This window comes from Plectrocnemia conspersa, unplaced genomic scaffold (genome assembly GCF_051122295.1).
Source record: "Plectrocnemia conspersa isolate PC_06_02 unplaced genomic scaffold, ASM5112229v1 ptg000013l, whole genome shotgun sequence".
NCBI classification, from domain to species: domain Eukaryota; kingdom Metazoa; phylum Arthropoda; class Insecta; order Trichoptera; family Polycentropodidae; genus Plectrocnemia; species Plectrocnemia conspersa.
The window spans coordinates 20,261,837-20,280,369 of record NW_028277177.1 but is presented as its reverse complement, the minus strand read 5'-3'; the positions used below and the strand labels follow the sequence as shown (position 1 = coordinate 20,280,369).

Below are 18,533 nucleotides of genomic sequence, written 5' to 3'. Positions count from 1 at the left end.
ATTGGTTATGTATTATGTTCAACACAAAGGAAATTCGACTCAATAGCAAACTTTTAAATTATTAATGAATATACTTAAAATATCGAGCGTTAAAGTTTAACTGGGGTTATGAAAAAAATCGATTTATTCCTTCTTTAGAATATTCACCTCGACCTTCACTTCATGCAAACTTTTTCGGAATTTTGCCGACGATTTATTTTAAATCGCCCATTGTTTAGATTGTCTTTCCATCCGAGGGTTATATAAATACGCTAAAAAAGACAATTTTCACAATGCTTATATTCTAGACTGAGGGGTAATAAACGACGCGAATAAGTGTTGTATATAAACAACTAGATATAGTACGATTTAGTCATTGGACGCTTCTTGGGATGAAGTTGAGATTATAGCAGAAGTTACTTTATCGGCTAAATAACAATTGAAAGCACGTATAAAGAATGAAAAGAGAAACGTGACTCGCCTTCGAAGTGCGTATAGTTATACATATAATAGAGAAAAAAGTATTTTTAATCATATTATTTAGTTGTATCTTTTTATATTTGCTTGGAGCTAAAGTTATTCCTACATTCAATTTATTTTTGCTTTCTGTATCGTGTGAAAATATATATATATATATATATATATATATATATATATATATATATATATATATATATATATATATATATATATTCAATAATACTTTATAATAACCAAATTAATATTGTGTAATTATATGTCTAGTATAAAAAATTAAATCAACAAATATAGCCTAATTAATAGTATTCTTGTATTATTATAATATTTTATTAAAGTATAACTTTAATACAATTCTTATTACAAATAAAAATGTCATAGCAAATAACAAAATTACGAGACAGAAGGCGTATTTACTTATCCATACAATTCCCAATCTCATATAAACCCATGACTTTGCTATATTGTACTTTATGCTTATTTTTGTGTGTGATTTACATAAAAGTATGTGGCATTGTCGGCTTTAATATTTGCCCACGTATATTAAACACACAAATTTCGGTCACCTTTGCCAACAACAATAGAAGGCATCCGCGAAAGGTAGGCCTTCGCGTCTTTCACTTTTCTTTTATTATTACAATTTGTCGTAGGATATCGCATTATGTACGGGGCCCCTGGAAATATACAACTTTGTTTATCTGGAAACTTTCCAGACCGTGCACGGAGCGATTTAATATCTTTTCTCTCCCCGCAGGCGGAACGTCACCTGAGTCCTAACCGACAATCAAATCTGCGATATACATTTTATACGTATAAGTATTATTTATGTGTTTTGCTTATAATGTATACAAGTTGATTTCAAAAAAAAATTATTGAAAAAATGTGGGATAATGAAACTTTTACACGTCTTTTCTGAGTATCGTGACCTACAGATAACTCTTAGCTAGATTTATTTATACGAATTTATAAAAATACAAATAAAAATGAATTCATATTTTAACAAGTAGCGAATGAACTTAACATTGCTACTGCTTTCCATTTGCATATAATTGGTCGTTGCAATCTTAAACCCGCATACTTTTCATTGAATTTATATGAATGCCTATGTGTAAAAGCCGTATTATGTCTGCACTACACTCTCTGGATGTTGTCCGAACCAAAGCTAGAACTGAAGTCGGCCGAGACCTACGACTTTGGGTAAGCGACCACACTGTCGCAAATTTCATATGCCGTCCGGACAGCTTCATAAGATTCTCATGTCATCTGGACGAAATACCGTTACACGAATGAGCATGCTTTATCTCTTTCTTCGTTGCATGCGACACCACTCCCATTTTTATTTCTAGGGGATCGGCGTTAGTTCAGGATTGCTAAATGAATAAATTTGATTAACCTATAATACCACTAACTTCATTCTATAATTTTACTACTAATGTATCTGATTTTTTTTAATTTTGTGCGGAATTTCAACGATATTTTAAATAAATATAATTATTATAGTCATTATTAAATGTATTCTTACTACTTTTGTTTCCAAAACCAATAAAATATTTATATTTATTATAAGAAAAGAGCATTATTATATAATAAAAATAAAATGGTAAATATTTCTTTAGAAGTGCAGGGTAACACCCCCACGGTGTATGGCTGAGAGGCAAATAGTAGTGGATTCTAATTAGAATGTAACGGTAAACCGTCGAGCTCGATAGGGAATCTTATGATCCGTCCGGACGGCGACTTCTGTCACGTACAGCTAGCATATTTACGCGCGATCGAAAAATGTACCAAATAATCGCAATTTTTTAATTGTCATTTTATTAAGTTTGTGTGGGCACTCACCAATAAAATATCAGTAAAAACTTTTAGGTCGTAAATATTAAATTTATGCAAAATCTTTGTCGGCTTTTGCAAAATGTCATAAGGCATAAAAATTATACTTCAGAATACGAACACCACATCTGTGACTATCCTAGAATTTGTTGCCATTGATTCTAAATAAGAATTCGTTATGGTGTGACATTTATATAAACCGATCTAGGAAAATACATAAGGATATTCGAAACGGTTTTTTTAACAAAATCAAGTACCACTAATTATTTAATTTTATATGAAAAAAAATATAATAACGATATCTGTTAGAAGAATATACTATCAAAAAGATAATTAATCCCTTTTGGCGCCCTAAAATATTCAAAGATGTCAGTAAGAGTCGGTTGAAGTACCCGATAAGCATGTGGTATTATAACTTGACCACGTGACCACGATGCAACGCTCGACGTGCGTGTTAACCATAGGACGCATACGCGCATACTGAAATTGAACCGAGCTACTCGTTCTATCTCAGTTTGCGAACCACCATAACATTATTTCTCTCACTCTCGTCACTTAACACGCGAGAGAGCGAAAGGGGAAGTATCTCACCGCTCGCGCTCGAAAGAGCAGCTCACTTTACCTCCCGCTACCATACATATATATTGTATTTATACAAGCGAAAATATATTTTATTTAATTGGTGCTAGGGAAATATTCTGCTCTAAACTTTCATTGAAACTTAAATTGACAGTTGCGAAAATACCATTTACTGATCAAACCTAATCCCAAACTAAACGAATTAACTTAATAAAAGTTCTAAAACTTTTCCTTATGTTAATTCGATTAGGTAAGAATTGAACTTAGCTTAATTTATTCGAAAAATTGTAGTATTTTTTCGAACGATGTGACTCTGATGAAAGTTCTAAATCTTTAGTTTTAAAACCTTTATTGGATCAAGTGGAATTTGATTGGTTCGTTTAGGTTTGAACAGAAAATATACGTTTCGGGACTGTCAAATTGAGTTTCAACTACAGTTTAGTGCAGCATATAATTTTACTAGGGAATATCAATTGAATTTTATTTTCAAAACAAAATTGTATAATTGTAATCATTACAGACATGATTATCAGTCAATTGTTTGATACATTTTTACTGACCCTATTAGTAAAATTGTATTTGTACTAGTGAAAATATAATTGAAATAAAAACTCTACATTTACTGTAACATATATCATGTTATACTGTTCAAAACGAACATAGTAAGTCACAAATAAAATAATAAATATTTTTCGGGATTGGTTTGACTTTAAATCGATACATAGTTCACTAAAATGTAAAAAGAAAAACATAGATATCAATAATAGTCATCCATAGCAATCGACCATTTTCGAGATATTGCAGCTAGGACGTAGTGTCACATCTTTCCTAACAGTAATTTAAGGAAGCTACGTTAAGCAACCGTCTGATAATTGCAAAGGATAGTTCAAATCCTGATGATTTAATAATAATAATAATTTGTTATGGATATTATAGAACATCGAAAAAAGATTGTAGATAAAACCATAGATAGCTTATTTAATATCATATGAGTCTGCTAAATAAATGTGCTACAAATCAAGTTGTTAAAAATTATCCAAGAATGTCGAAAAATACACCGAATATTATTCAAATTAATAAAATTGAAAAACAGCTCAAAAAATAACGATAGCACTAATAAGCACCAAAGAAAATACAACTACAAGAGAATACAATGGTGCTAAGGTATTTTATATCAATGTTTCCAAAATCCTATCTGTTTTAAAAATATGTATTTATTTGTACATTTGTGCTGGTGATAATATATAATTACTTGTATTTTGGAATATACGGTTATTAAAATCTGATTCTGTATTAACCTCATTGGTTATTAAATAAATCACTTTTGAGGATTTTGTTAATGATCCTACATATGTACCTATTTTTTAAAAGATCTTGATTCAAATAATGGCGCTTTATGAACCTAGAATATAAATAGTATATTAATTTGAAGACACAATAAAAACACCACAGTCACTACTAAACGATTTATTGTACTCGTAAAAATGCACAGTACAGAAAGAATCGCATTTTTTACCTCCACATATTTTCATTCATTAACGTAAAAATAACATGAAACCACCACAATAGCTTTATTTATAGATCATAAATAAATACGCACGCTTTATTTAAGACTTTTTATAAATAAGCTTTTTTCCCTTTATTAAAACCTGCTTGCAACTAATTTGACACACAATCAAGAGCAATAACATCTGCTCTTCAAAAAATTCTCTGTCACTTCCAACTGATACTAACACCTGATTGGTATTCATAATTTCCAGCACGATAAACCAGTAGTGTAAATCAATGACTAATACATTAAAAATCTGTGTTTTAATCTCAATATGGGCCTAGTGTTTTTCATTTTTATCATTTTTAAAAGATCGGAATTATTATTAAATTAATAATTATAATTCTGATTGACTGTCACGTGTTATTTTTTTTAGATATGCCTAATCTCACGAATGAATATTGTAATTAATAAGTAAAATAATACCGAGCTAGGTTTTCATAGTAATATATATTGATTGTAAACTGCAATATTAGTTCATAATAAATAAAATAGATTTAATATAAATAAAACTTAGATTTCCGTCTAGTGTCTCACTACATATTTATTATTTATTTATTTAATTTACACCGGTGTAACGTATTGGGCTAACGTCATATTATATTACAATAAAATATACACAATAAATAATCGTACGCTAAAATATATATCAAACAGATCCACTAAGTGTCTTTTTGTCTAATAAAGAACATCACTCGGACCTAATCTGCAAAAATTATTTTCCGATGCTCATCCGACGTTCTGTAAATATGCCTTATATTTAATATTAAGCTCTTATTTATGATAATGATGTAAAGTATGCTTAACATAAGTTTTTTTATTTTGTTTTGAAGCATTTATTTTTTTATTATTCATAGGATACATTTTTTTCTAATGTCGGTTAGTTTATTTTCGTCAACCTTTACTATAACAAATTGTACGATAGAATAAAATATGTAAGACGTTGTATTTCATACAAAATTCAAAATATATGTCAAAATCACTTTTCTTTAACAAGTTTCATTCTGAAAATAATCATTAGACACTGGACGCGCTAAAATTGATAAAAGTAGAATATTTACAATTAATTATTACAGCCTTTTATTATTGAAAAACGATAATTATGTCAGCTAAATATTTAGCAAGTTGCAACTGATGTGTAAAATATATAGATGTATTTTACTTTGTACAGTGAAAAATTTACATACATACGCGTTTGTAAATCCCACAGTTTAAGATTATATTAATTTTATTAATACGCGTCGTATATAGACTTTAAGCTTTGTTACTAATGATTTAGAGAATTGATAGTGACATAAAAATTAGGAACTAATGTATAAATATTAGAAAAATGAGCAGTGTTTTCACAGATTTTATGGACGCAGTTCCAAACATAATTATATAATACTAACCCTTTTTTTATTGTGTTTGTTTCTTTATTCAGTATACTCTTTTTATTATTTATTAAGCGTTATATTTACAAACATATATCAATACAACATAACGTTCTAAGATATGCCACGTTACATCAATTTATTGTTTATTTAGGTTTATGCGTTGTACTAGAATCATATTTTGGTGTACAGTTTTCTTTTTTCTTCACATTCTTTGTGTGGCGTTATCTCGCACATGCCTTAGGTATATGCATGTTAATAGAAAATATGTCAAGCAAACTTGAAATATGGACCTTAACACATATACCGAAGACACATTTTGTTTCTTCGCTTCGTTTTCAATTTGCAAGATATCGCCACTGAGGCCATTTTGATTCGCAATATATTATTATGAAAAATGTTGCCCCGAACGCAGGATATCCAATTTTATTGAATAATAAAATATTTTTTGATAAATTATTTATTTTATGGGTAATAAAATTCGTACATGTCCTTTTTATTTATGTTATTAATTTGCCTCTCGTAAAAATGTTATTGTTCAATATAAAACTTTTTATTTATACTTTGCGACGTTGAGATAGGTGAATTACATTATACGAAGTGTCTGCTACTATTAGATAAGATTAAGCTTAGTTCTCTTAAAATCGAGTTTCAAAAATACTTATTTAAATGAATTATGCAAAGATATAAATTACAGAGATTCTTAAAGACCGCTGTTTACTTTGTCTTATGTTTATAAATATAATATCATATCATATTCTTATTGTAAGAGAATTCTATTATATTTAAATATATTATTGTTATACATTCCGTAGTGCTTCATTGTTGTTTTCATTAGAAAAGGATTACAGATTCTACCAGGAAATAGAAAATATATGCTGTAAGGTTTCCAAGAAGTTGAGATTTGCTTTTCGCTGTTCTCATAAATTATATGGGTATATTTGCATTGTAAATTTACGTATAGTGCACAGTTTTTATAATGCAAATATTTTGTCTGGTTGTATAATACGATTGACTTGACAAATAAAATTCAAAAGAGATTTTTCAGCCACCTTGTATTAGGAAATACTTTTTGGGCTCTTTATGAACCCAGAGATGAAATTTTTTTGGCAGCGAAAAAACTAGTTTGGTAAATATAAAATATATTTTATATTTGCTAAAATAAACTTATCATAATTATTATCTAATACATTTCAATTTCATGACTAAATTAAGACACCCATGAAGTATTGAATTGAAAAATAGAGTTACTTAACAACTTAAATAAAAAATTAGTTAACTTAAATATATGATTTCTATATAATATTTTTATATAAATTTATAAAATAAATATTTTAATTCAAAATATAACACATATGATACTTTTTATTTTAATTAAAAATAAATTAACGACATAGTGTATTTAATAAAATTTTAAATAATATAATTGCTTGTCCAAACTATTTATTTTAATAACCATTTACGTATCTTATATTATCATACTTTACGTTTTAAGTATTCATGAATTAATTAACAGAATTCATAACGTAGTTATTGTTTATTTACTTGTTGTTGCTTAAGCGGAAAAGTTAATGCTTTTAAACATTATATTATAATTATGTATACATAAATTTATAATAAAATGTAAAGATATAAATCCAAAAATAAATCGTTGAAATATTATTTTTTAACCAGCAAGGTTAAAGTTGTATAGTTCTCACTCTCCCATTACAGTATTTGTTATTATATTAATATAATCATATAATCTATTTCTGATATATTTAAATATTATGTAAGATATCTTATTCCAGTTTCATTTTATCTCTCTTAGATAAAGCAAATCAAGCATATAGACTTTTTTCATTAACTGCTGAATAAATTCATGCAAATTAAAATGAACAGAAGTTGTATCGTCTGAATTTCTTCATCGGAATTAAACGAGTATAACATAAACGTTATTAAAAAGTATTATATTTATGTAATTTTAATGGCAGTGTATTCATCATCAACTTTCGAGATTACTTGGTAAATTCTTGACTCATCTCCCGAGTCAGCCTGGGGGCAGGCTGAGTTATTGCCCAAAGCCCATTTGTACCCGGCGGAATTTTATTATTAAATCACGGGGATTGAGAAAAATAAGTCTTATTCGGCCGATGGAGAGAGGGAGAGAGTGAAAAAAAATTCGAACTAACGACATTTTGCGAGCGGGAAAAAGTTCCGCGTTGGCAAAACCTTTTGCTAATAACTCAGAAAATGAAAACTTTGAATTTGCACCCCTCGACCCCCTTAACTGAGGTATCGCTCGCTCGGGAAAACTTCTTTCATTGCTCTGTACAAAATTGGGAACTCAATTTGTTTTTTTTCCGTATCGAATATCATTTATTGAAAATATTTACATATATTTATAGTATTGGATTATTTTATTTATTCACAATTTAATGCATTATAAATATATTTTTAATGACGTTTTAAGTTTATCTCTTTAAGATTGAGACATTATGTCAACAAATTAAACATATTTTTTTTTAATATAAATTTGTTTCATAATAAAAAACTTTATAATACTTTTAATCGTTTTGAATACTGAATTTATTTTAATATATATTTAGCCTAATTTTAAAAATTATTCAAATACAGCTTATATTTTTAAATAAAAAAGTCATAAATAACTAAATATTTTCTTTAGCCAATTACAAAATTTTTGAAATAATAATAATCTTCTAGTAAAATATCCTTGAATTTTAAACTTGAACGTGAGGTCAGAATAATTATCTAAAATTTTAAATAATACTACTACATGCGGAAATAACTCAAAATAATAAAAATAACCTAAACCCGCAAAATAATAGAAAGATTATATTCTATGATTTAAAAAATTATGTTAAAGCAATGACTATATATATTAGTAATCCACACTTCAATGACATTAATCGATTATTTAAAAAAAAAGTTCCTGATAAAATATAATAGTAAAAGAATATGCAATAGTAAACATATATGTGTATTAATGTCTATAAAATGATGCTTATTACAATATATTTATTATATGATTTTCTGCAACGTTTTAAAAATATATATTTTTCAAATCCTTTTAATTTTTATTAGGGTTTGAAAACCCTAGGGGTGTGAATCCGTAGCCAATGACACTCAATGTGGAATCTAGTTAGAATTTTTATTACAATATTTACATAAGTTGTGACAGACGATTAATGGCAATGTGTTTTCATAAAGAGAGGCTGGAAAAGCTGGCGCAGGGATGATGTCGGTGGGAGGTCTTCAGAGGTGTAGCATGTGGCGTGGCAACAAATGGTGCTCGGTATGGAGGAGCTCCTCACAGTATGTTCTCTTCGGGCGGCTGCTGGTGACTCGGTGATTTGTGACTTCATGACTACCTTCTCCTCGTTGGAGTCCGGACTTAAATATCCAGGGCTACAAAGCTTGCTGATCAATCGCAATCATACAGCGAATATCCAGCATATCGTTGCAGTCGCTTCTTAGAACGGCAAAATAGATCCACGCCTTTAGAAAGCGACGTTCGCTCGTCCAAGGTCATATTGTATTTTATGGAATGTTACGGATACGGTGATTTATGATATCCTTGACCGTTTCACCACAAAGGAATCCTCTCAATGACGTAGAATATTTACTATAAAAATTCGTGTTATTTATGGGATTATAACGAGGTCTGTGTGGTCCAAAATCCTTTACGCTATTGTGTTGTTTCCTACACACACAGTAAACTATTGTAAATTTTGAGGCAAAGACCCTTTCAAACGTGGTCATCTGTGTGTGGTAGCTACAAAAATCAACTTACTAAAATAACAAGATCATCACGACATTAAAAGACAAGGAAATGTTTATTTTTCCCAATGAAAAAAAAACAACTTGAATTAAAAAATTTTTGGACGATAATTTAAAAATACATTGGGGCTTAACTAAATATAAGCATACATAGTTTTCATATAGAAAGTATATAATTTTACCACAGCAGCTATTATACATTTGAACGTATTGGAAAACTATCGAACCGATTCAATTTTCTCTAAACTTCACTACACAATACCGTTTCTGGTATATCGAGCATGACCAAGAAAGAGAGAGATGGTGTCGGAAGGAAACCTAAAGAAAAATGAAAGATCATTAATTTTCAAGGTGGATTTAACGTGGAACAGCGCCAGCAAATACAATATCCGGACGTCTGGATGCCATTTGTCATTTTACTTGCAACGCCTCTGCTTCGCTACATTGTATTTCTCTTTATTTCCTCCCCATAATGCTCTCTCTCTATGTATATAGTACATATGAGTAACAATAAACTTCATGCAGCCACTCTTAAACGATCCTACATGAGATTTTTATCACGCGTGCGTCGTTAAATGAGATATTGCTGCGCAATGTTATCTTTCGGTCAACGATTTGATATTCATCACACTTTTATTGTAATCGTATTTTTATTACTCAATGAACATACATACATAATTTCATTTAAGATGTTATCTTCAAAATCTAGCTTACTAATATCATCTTGAAAATAATCAGCAAAGTAATACATTGTTACCGTTGAATTTAATTTCTTAAAATTGTACGAATTTTCTGCTTGTTGTTTACATTCCAAGTTGTTATTTCAAAACACACTGCGTGTACTATTTGTACTTATACTGCTAATACCGCTCTTAACCCTCACAGGACGCACAACAGCTGGCAACAGTTCGATAAAGTAAAACACAGAGAAGATTTGCATTTTAAATAAGGTGGCTCATAAATTTACCCATCTTATGTTTACTTACCTATGTACCGTGAATACAAAGAATACATTTATGCTAGTGATTTAATTACAAATTTATTCATATTTTTTTTAATAATTACACACAATTTATCCTAGTAATATTTTCTTTGTTTCAGATGCTGTGAAGCACCACCGATTGAAGATTATTAATTTTAATATGGTCTAATTTTTGGTCACGTATTTTTTATTGTAAATATTTGCACGCATGCATTCCGAATATTTTAAAATACAATATGTAAATAAAAATCATATTCGCATACAGTGGTCCAATACGTATTTTATATTATACATGATATCTATATTTGTTGTTTGGAAATAAAAAATTCAATCGTTTGTACATATGCATGTATCTAAAGCATAATTGGATAAAATATTTCATAATGAAAAATACTCACAGAGGATGTACGTACATTATTATATACAATAAATAAAGTATGACGAAAATATATACTGGTTTTCATTATATTAAATTTAGCGATCATCTTCTTATTTTTTTTACTATAGTGTTTAAGTGGTTTATTAATATTTATTGTTTTATATAAATGTACTATTAATAAAAAGCCAATATAAATTTTAACCTATACCTAAATAACTAAATACCACTGAACCATTTCCGAGCCAATACAATTTTGGTGGCATGAAATAAAATCAGTGATTCATATCATAATTGCATATATAAAAAAACTGTTTTTTTGTGCCACACAATTTAAATACTTAAAATTGTTATATATTGTAGTAACATTGAATATAACATTTTTATTTTAACTTTTAGATTAAAATGTGCTTGGAATGTTTAACAGGATATTATTTGATTATTTATCTTACTGATATTTTTTTGTTGTGCTATATGAAATAGTCGATTTTATAGTGATATAGTTAACGCTGTATTTGCTTTAACTACAATTATAATATTTAAAATATACAGTAATGGTCTCATGACAACCAATTTTCATGTATTATAAAGTCGTCAAAGGCATTCATAATATCACTCTGAATGTTGAAAAGCGGATGATGTGTAATGGTAGAAATTAGAGGAATATAAGGAATTGGGAAAAAATTATAATTCTTTGCAACAGTAATTTTGCAGGATTATAAGGTCTCGCATTATTATGGAGTACTATCGCTTAAATATGATTAACACTATTGGATGTTTTTTGTTAAGTTTTTATGAAAGCTTTGAGAAACTATTTATCATTGCAGATAATGATAGTTTTCAAGAACGGTTCCCTATTGTCTTTGCCAAATAATGAAACAGACTTGCTGTTTTTGGCTTTTAGTCATTTAGTGCAGGTCATATTTGTATATTTTTTACACCTCTCCTACAGCATCCAGATTCAATAAAACAGTTACAGGAGAAACTTGTAGCTTTGCTGCGAGTTTTTGAACACTTGTTTATGGATTAGCGTTGTTCCTCAATATTTCTTTATCAACAGCAGGGAAGATTTTCCATTAAGGTACTTTTTAAATGTAACATCATTAGTACTTATTTTTTAAAACTAACGCCACATTGTTATTTGATGAACAGTACTTTCACTAAATCCAAAATTTATAGTTTTGTGGTCTGCACCGCATTGTGTTTCAATTTTTTTATGTACCTACTTCAAACAAAACCCTAGTAATTAAGTGGCACACAAAATTTATGTTCTTACACAATATCCAGATTGTGCATATTTTTTATCAGCAGCTAAGAAGTGATTTTTGAAGTATACTCGTCGATGCGACTCGAGAGAATCATACCATAGCATATCTTGCAGGGATTTTTTGGGAAATAAAAATGGATAATATTTCTATTCCCAGATGTCAGATTATTTTAATGCCCTTTTATATAAAAATTAAGTTTGTTACATTATTTGCCAAGCATTTTATGTGCACTAAGTTATTATACAAAACACATAGTGCCCTCGAGCATTTAAATTATTGCACGTATCGCAATACAGATCTTAACATTACTTAAGACGTAGACACTTTATTGTATGTTTTCTATATGCTACGTATGGTGCAAAACAAATTACAGCAGATGTACAATTAGATCTTGCATTTTTTAAGCATATAAGTTGGAATTTAATATGTCTGTTGATTTTTTTCTCTTTAGTTTCCAAAAACCATAACAAATGTGATAAATTGTAAACTATCGATTGATAGACATCATGGTATATATGTTACAGTGAATTTGTATAACCGATGAGGTTATATTTTTACTGGCGTTTTAGTAAATTCATATTCGAAAAAAATTTCACTGGTTTTTACTAACAAAAATAAAATTTATCTGATAGGCGCTAGTGAAATTATATGTTGCTCTAAAAGCTTAACGACCGGTATTTATTTGCCGAGCTTTGCTTGGTGGCCGGGCGATCTCACGGAAAAATGGCAAACAATTATGTTTTTCAGTAAATTCCCTATAGCTTGTAAACTAATTAAGATATTGTATTCAAATTTAATATGTAGCTTCCTTATGATTTTTCGCATAAATACCTGTCAAGTACGTCATTTAACCAGTGTTTCTTAACCTGTGGGTCCGATTTGTTTGAAATAATAGTTTCAAAAACAAATTTATATCATTGGCAAACATCTTACAAATACAAAGTAAGTGAGACTCTTCAATAGATTAGTATTAATTACCTGATTTTTTATCACTTTTTAAATTTAAAAATAAAAATTTTGATTTGTTATTTCTGGGCCACCATGTCTAAACATTTGTATGCCCATACTCACGAAAAGAATTTACGGTACACTTCACTAAAAATATTTTGCTTATTGCACTTAAATAAATTAAAAGTAACATGTATGCTTTCAATATATTTTATATTCATCATTTTCATTCTTTCCATAATAATAATTTGGTATTATATAGGTGATATAAACAAAAAACCAAACATAAATTCTCAGAACAGTTTCTTTCTAATTATATTGTATGCTTTGAGCGAAGGCCAACGCCCATTTCTAAAAGGTTCATTGTTGACAATTTACTATTTGCACTTGCGATAGATAGATTGGCTCTAATCTTAGGAAAGATATTTTCTACTTAATTTTGTATTGGTTATTTACATGAAACACAAGTTAGATCAGCCCACAATATTCGCATACACTACAAGGTGTCTATCAATTCACAAAAATATTATGATAATATTTTATTTAAGAAATTATTATTAAAAAAAATAGTTTACGATTTTATCTAATGTTATTGTTAATTTATTATTCTTAATCTTATAACACATCTAAGCACTATATTTTTTACCAGCTTAACGCCCGGTGTTTTTTGCCAAACTTTCCTTGGTGGCCGGGAGATTTCGCGGAATAATAGCAAAAAATTACCTTTTTTAGTAAATTCCCTATAACTTGTAAACCAAATAATATATTTGTCGAAATTTAATTTGTAGCTTCCTTATGATTTTTTGCATAAATATATTGTAATTACGTCATTTAACGAGTGTTTCTAAATATGTGGGCCGCATAAATAAGTGATATAACGAAAAAAAAATTGTTTACAAATATAATATTAAATATTTACTATAAATTACAATCAATATTATTCTAAAAGGGTAAATCGCCACTACCTGTCCCGTCTTATCAGCTTACCTTGTGCATACCTTTGAAGAATTCATCTATTAGGGTATATGACACTTTTTTTATTGTGGAATTCCCAAATTCGGGAATTCTACACAGATAAAAAAATGCATTTTATAATCGAAGTAATGCAGTATATTTAGTGTCTTCTAAACTATCGGTCGAAACGTATCGTGAAAATTGCTCTTCTCTCTGTGATCTTTTGTGATTGTGATTTTGATTTAAAAATTTTATTTTCAATCACGGCAAAATGGACGAAAGAAATTAAACCTTTTTGGAAAATTTTAAAGACGCGTTGTCCAACGCCCCCCAGTGATTGTGAACATAGTGATGTGTGCGAAAGTAATTCTAATTCAAGTGTACGTGAACATAGACCGCGTGTGACAAATTTGCACTCATCCAGTTCATTTTCTTCATAATGACAAATGTTTTTACGACGCCAAAAAATTTAGTGAGTGCAAATTATTATATATTATAAATGGATATTTCTTATAAATCGTTTATACAAAAAATTTTAGAAGCATTTAAACATACATGTTATTAATTTAATTATCACATTTTTAAGCTAATGTGGTGCTCAAAAAAAATCGTGCACTAATCAACGTTGTCAAATTTCAAAAATTTCTTAATGATTATTTAACTATTTTTGTAAATACGCAATTCACTGTTTTTAATATTATTAACTAACTTTTACTACAAATTATCACTTATTAATAACAACAACAATAAATAAAAATATAATATTCCACAATGCAAAAAATATGGTCACTGTAAGTGGGAGCGGCTTGGAGAACCGTTAACAAACAACACACTAGCCCAAAAATATTAGAATATAACAAACTAAAATAGGCGACGACTCGTTGCATTGCGACGCAGTGGGATAAAACGACTCTTTTTACGAAAAATTAAAGTAAAATATAATTTATTTTATATCTTAAATTATCTATAAATAGTATACTACCATCTCGCATTATAATATAGGGGTAAACTGTATTGTATCATAGTGTATTTTTAATAAAAGAAGACGCGTGACGCAGGACGCACGGGTGAGTCCTCGGCCGCTGCAAAAGGTTCTCTCAGGACTCGTGGGTGAGTCCTCGGTCGTTAAGCTGTTAACCTGACAAAACTCCAAAAAGTTTAAAGAACGTTTACTATATTCAGCCTAATTTTATTTAAATACTTTATGTGTAAAGTGTCTTTTTATCATTTCGATTATGATTTTTTTTTTAGCAATTCTATGCATAGTATTAAAATTTAACTATTTATAGGAATATATTCGAGTTTTAAAATCAACTAAAAATAATTGATTTAAAAAAACAGAACATCGCTAAATACACAATCAATTAAAAATTTACGTCTCGGTTAAACAATAAAACAGCCTGTTAACATTAACTGGTTTCGGTTAAAACTCGCTTATAAGCCCTACATCCCTTTGCACAGCGGGTGTCTCTTTCGGTTGAAAGCCTTGTCGCAATGTCTACCGCAAATTGGAAATGCCTCTCAAAATGAATAAACATCCCCCGGTAAATATTTGAAAACGTTAAGGTGGCGGATGGTGCACGTAGATTCTCCTCAGGGATGGGGAAGGTATTCTTACACACGTAGTACATTTTTGCGAGCATACTCTAAGATTTCGCACGAAAAGATCACACGAATATTCTCTCCCTCTTGAAAGATAAACTTTGATGAATAAAGCCTACGAGTGCAACTACGACGTTGTAGTACCTTTTAGGCGGTAGGTCTTGGTTATCGTTTCAAAACAATCTTTCAAACGGAAGATTCCCGTTCCACGTTGGTATTTATTTTTTAGTAAGTATTTTTTAAATTTTTAATCAAAAGTTTATTAGTAGCAGCTTGGTTAAATAAATACGACGTTGAATAAATAGCAGCTAGAGCGGAGAAGCAAATAAAAATCGTCCCTATAGTTAGTGTTTAGTTAAACTTTAAATGTTTACGTAAACCAGTCACGTGGTAACTTTCCACTTGGTGTAAACCGTATCGCGCAGCAGCAAGACGTAATGTCAAGTTATTTAATAAATTTACTTATTAATTCAACAAATCTCGTATTATATAAATTCTCATTAAGTTTAGGTAATCTATAAGGGGATTAAACGCAAAGCACCTCGCTCCATCACACATAATTAGAGAATTAAGAAAAGCTTCTATGTAACTTAACTAATTTCTACATTTTAAAACCATAATTTTAATAAATAATAAATGCACAATATAACTGTAATATATAAGAATATATTATTATGCATACAAAAACTATATACAACAATATTATAAAATTAAATTTAAAAAAAAAAATTTTAATAAGATTTTTTCAATTTTGCATAGAAAATATAAAAGATATTGGTTGTTGTTGGAAACCATACAAAATGCCGATTAATATCTTCAAGGATTGCTTTTTATAACTATACATTCATGGATAATCATAGTTATATATGTGTGGCGACAACGCTCAGATGCCCACGTTTAATTGGTCTTATTCTCAAAACTTGGGTTAATTTACTGTGATCAAAATGACAACAAGAAAACAAGAGAATAGCGTAAAAGGTGGACCACACAAAACCCTCGTTACGACCAGAAAAAAATAAGACGCAAGTGTTTTTACTGTAAATATTCTCCGTCATTGAGAGAATATTTCTTTGTTGCGAAACGGCCACGGATATAATAAATCACCGGATATGCAAGATACAACATTGGACAATGCCCATCAAGCAAATGTCCTTTTCTAAAGGCGTATATCTATTTTGCTGTTCTAAGAAACGTGTATATCTAATGGCTGGATAATTGCTGCATGATTGTGATTGGTCAGCAAGCTTTGCAGCCCTGGATACTCAAGCCTGGACTCCGTGAGGAGAAGACAGTCACAAGCAGCCACTCGCATAATCCAAAAAGACCAGCAGACGTCCGCCACCCGCCTCCCACTTCCTGGTTATTTTAAATACTCTTCTGAGTATTGCTAGAAAATATATATTTATACTTGTACACATCTAGCTATAAACTACGTATAAATTGTAACTTGATAAAGCATTTTGCTTTGTTTCATTTACAGTACCCACATTTTGTAATTAAATGGTTCATTAATTATAAACAATGACAGTGACACATCAATTAGTCCGTTTAATGCTTAACCATCTTGTTGTGGAATAATATAATTAAAGTCATAAACAAACCATATTAGCAAAATAGCACTAATTAGTTTCGAATATACATAAATCTTCTTTAAATTATTTTCCACCGCAATAATCACACAAAACTAAGTCACTTTCGCAAACTTTGTCCCAATTTTGCCTCCTACTTCGACATGAACTTTGCCATGCCCATTTTATGATATCACAAAGTCAAAACTCGCGAGTCACACTCGATTTTGCCCCCAAACCGACAGTCACCATTAACCATTAACCACGTACCGAATAATTGGAGCGAATTCTTGGCGAGTGCCATTAATAAAAGTTTGGCGTCTTACGTGAGCAAATGTCTAATCATTGCGGACGAGTACTAAAAACCAATTACACAACTTATCCTTTCTACTCTCAAGAATCTATTTTCTAAGTAAGATTGAATTGAATGTACAATCAATAAATAAAAACCTAAAATTAATACATACTTTGTATAACAGAAGTTAATGTATTTTTTCATTGCCCACAAAAATGCAATTTAAATTGTTGTACATAAATTACCATTTTTTGCTTTTCCATCTACGTATATTAAAAATTCATATTGCTATCAAATGTGAAATAAATTCACAAATTGACGAATGGAACGGAGACAATTAAATTACTGAAAAAAGGGATGATCAGAATCTATTTTATCTAATATTTTTTATAAAATAAATTTTGTTATATTTCAACTCAATGCTAATAAATTTATTGGCATTGCCTAGCCAAGCAATGGCAAAAAAATTTTAATGTGTATGGTGTTGTGTTCAGCACACGCGTAATTTTTTTATTCTAATTACTAAGATTTATAAATTATTTTTAAGTTAAAATACGACCGTACAATTTGTGCAATTAATGTTATAAATTCTAAAGATCGAATGGAACTATAGGAGATTTGAGATCACTGCTTTACTAAACCAATCTTTACTATTTTATTTATTTTATTAATTTATTTAGCTTAATAGATAAATTATAACTAAACATATATATAATACATAACATAAACAGAAAAAAATATCTAATATTATAATTAATTTCTTAATGTACGAAGGTGTTTTTTTATTCAATTTAGGAAGCCCGTTATAGTTTTATTTTTGCGGATTGTCCTAGGAATATTAATATACAAATTAATACCTCCGTACATAATTCCCCTAGCCGTACTCGAATTCTTATACCTAACTATCCTTAAATTTTTCTATTTTTAGTATTAAATTTATGTACATCTTTATTTATTAATAAATACTTATTAA

The 18,533-nt window shown here is 29.2% G+C and overlaps 1 protein-coding gene and 1 long non-coding RNA gene across 2 annotated transcripts in view; one reads left to right on the top strand and one right to left on the bottom strand.

Moving 5' to 3' along the window:
• The window catches only part of LOC148227535 (uncharacterized), a 209,639-nt gene extending 198,641 nt beyond the window's left edge, over positions 1–10,998 (top strand). The window contains exon 4 of the long non-coding RNA XR_015812100.1: positions 10,669–10,998. This is a non-coding gene — a long non-coding RNA (uncharacterized LOC148227535). The remainder of the gene's footprint in view (positions 1–10,668) is intronic.
• The window catches only part of fz (frizzled class receptor), a 178,469-nt gene that overhangs the window by 1,464 nt on the left and 158,472 nt on the right, over positions 1–18,533 (bottom strand). The window lies entirely within an intron of this gene.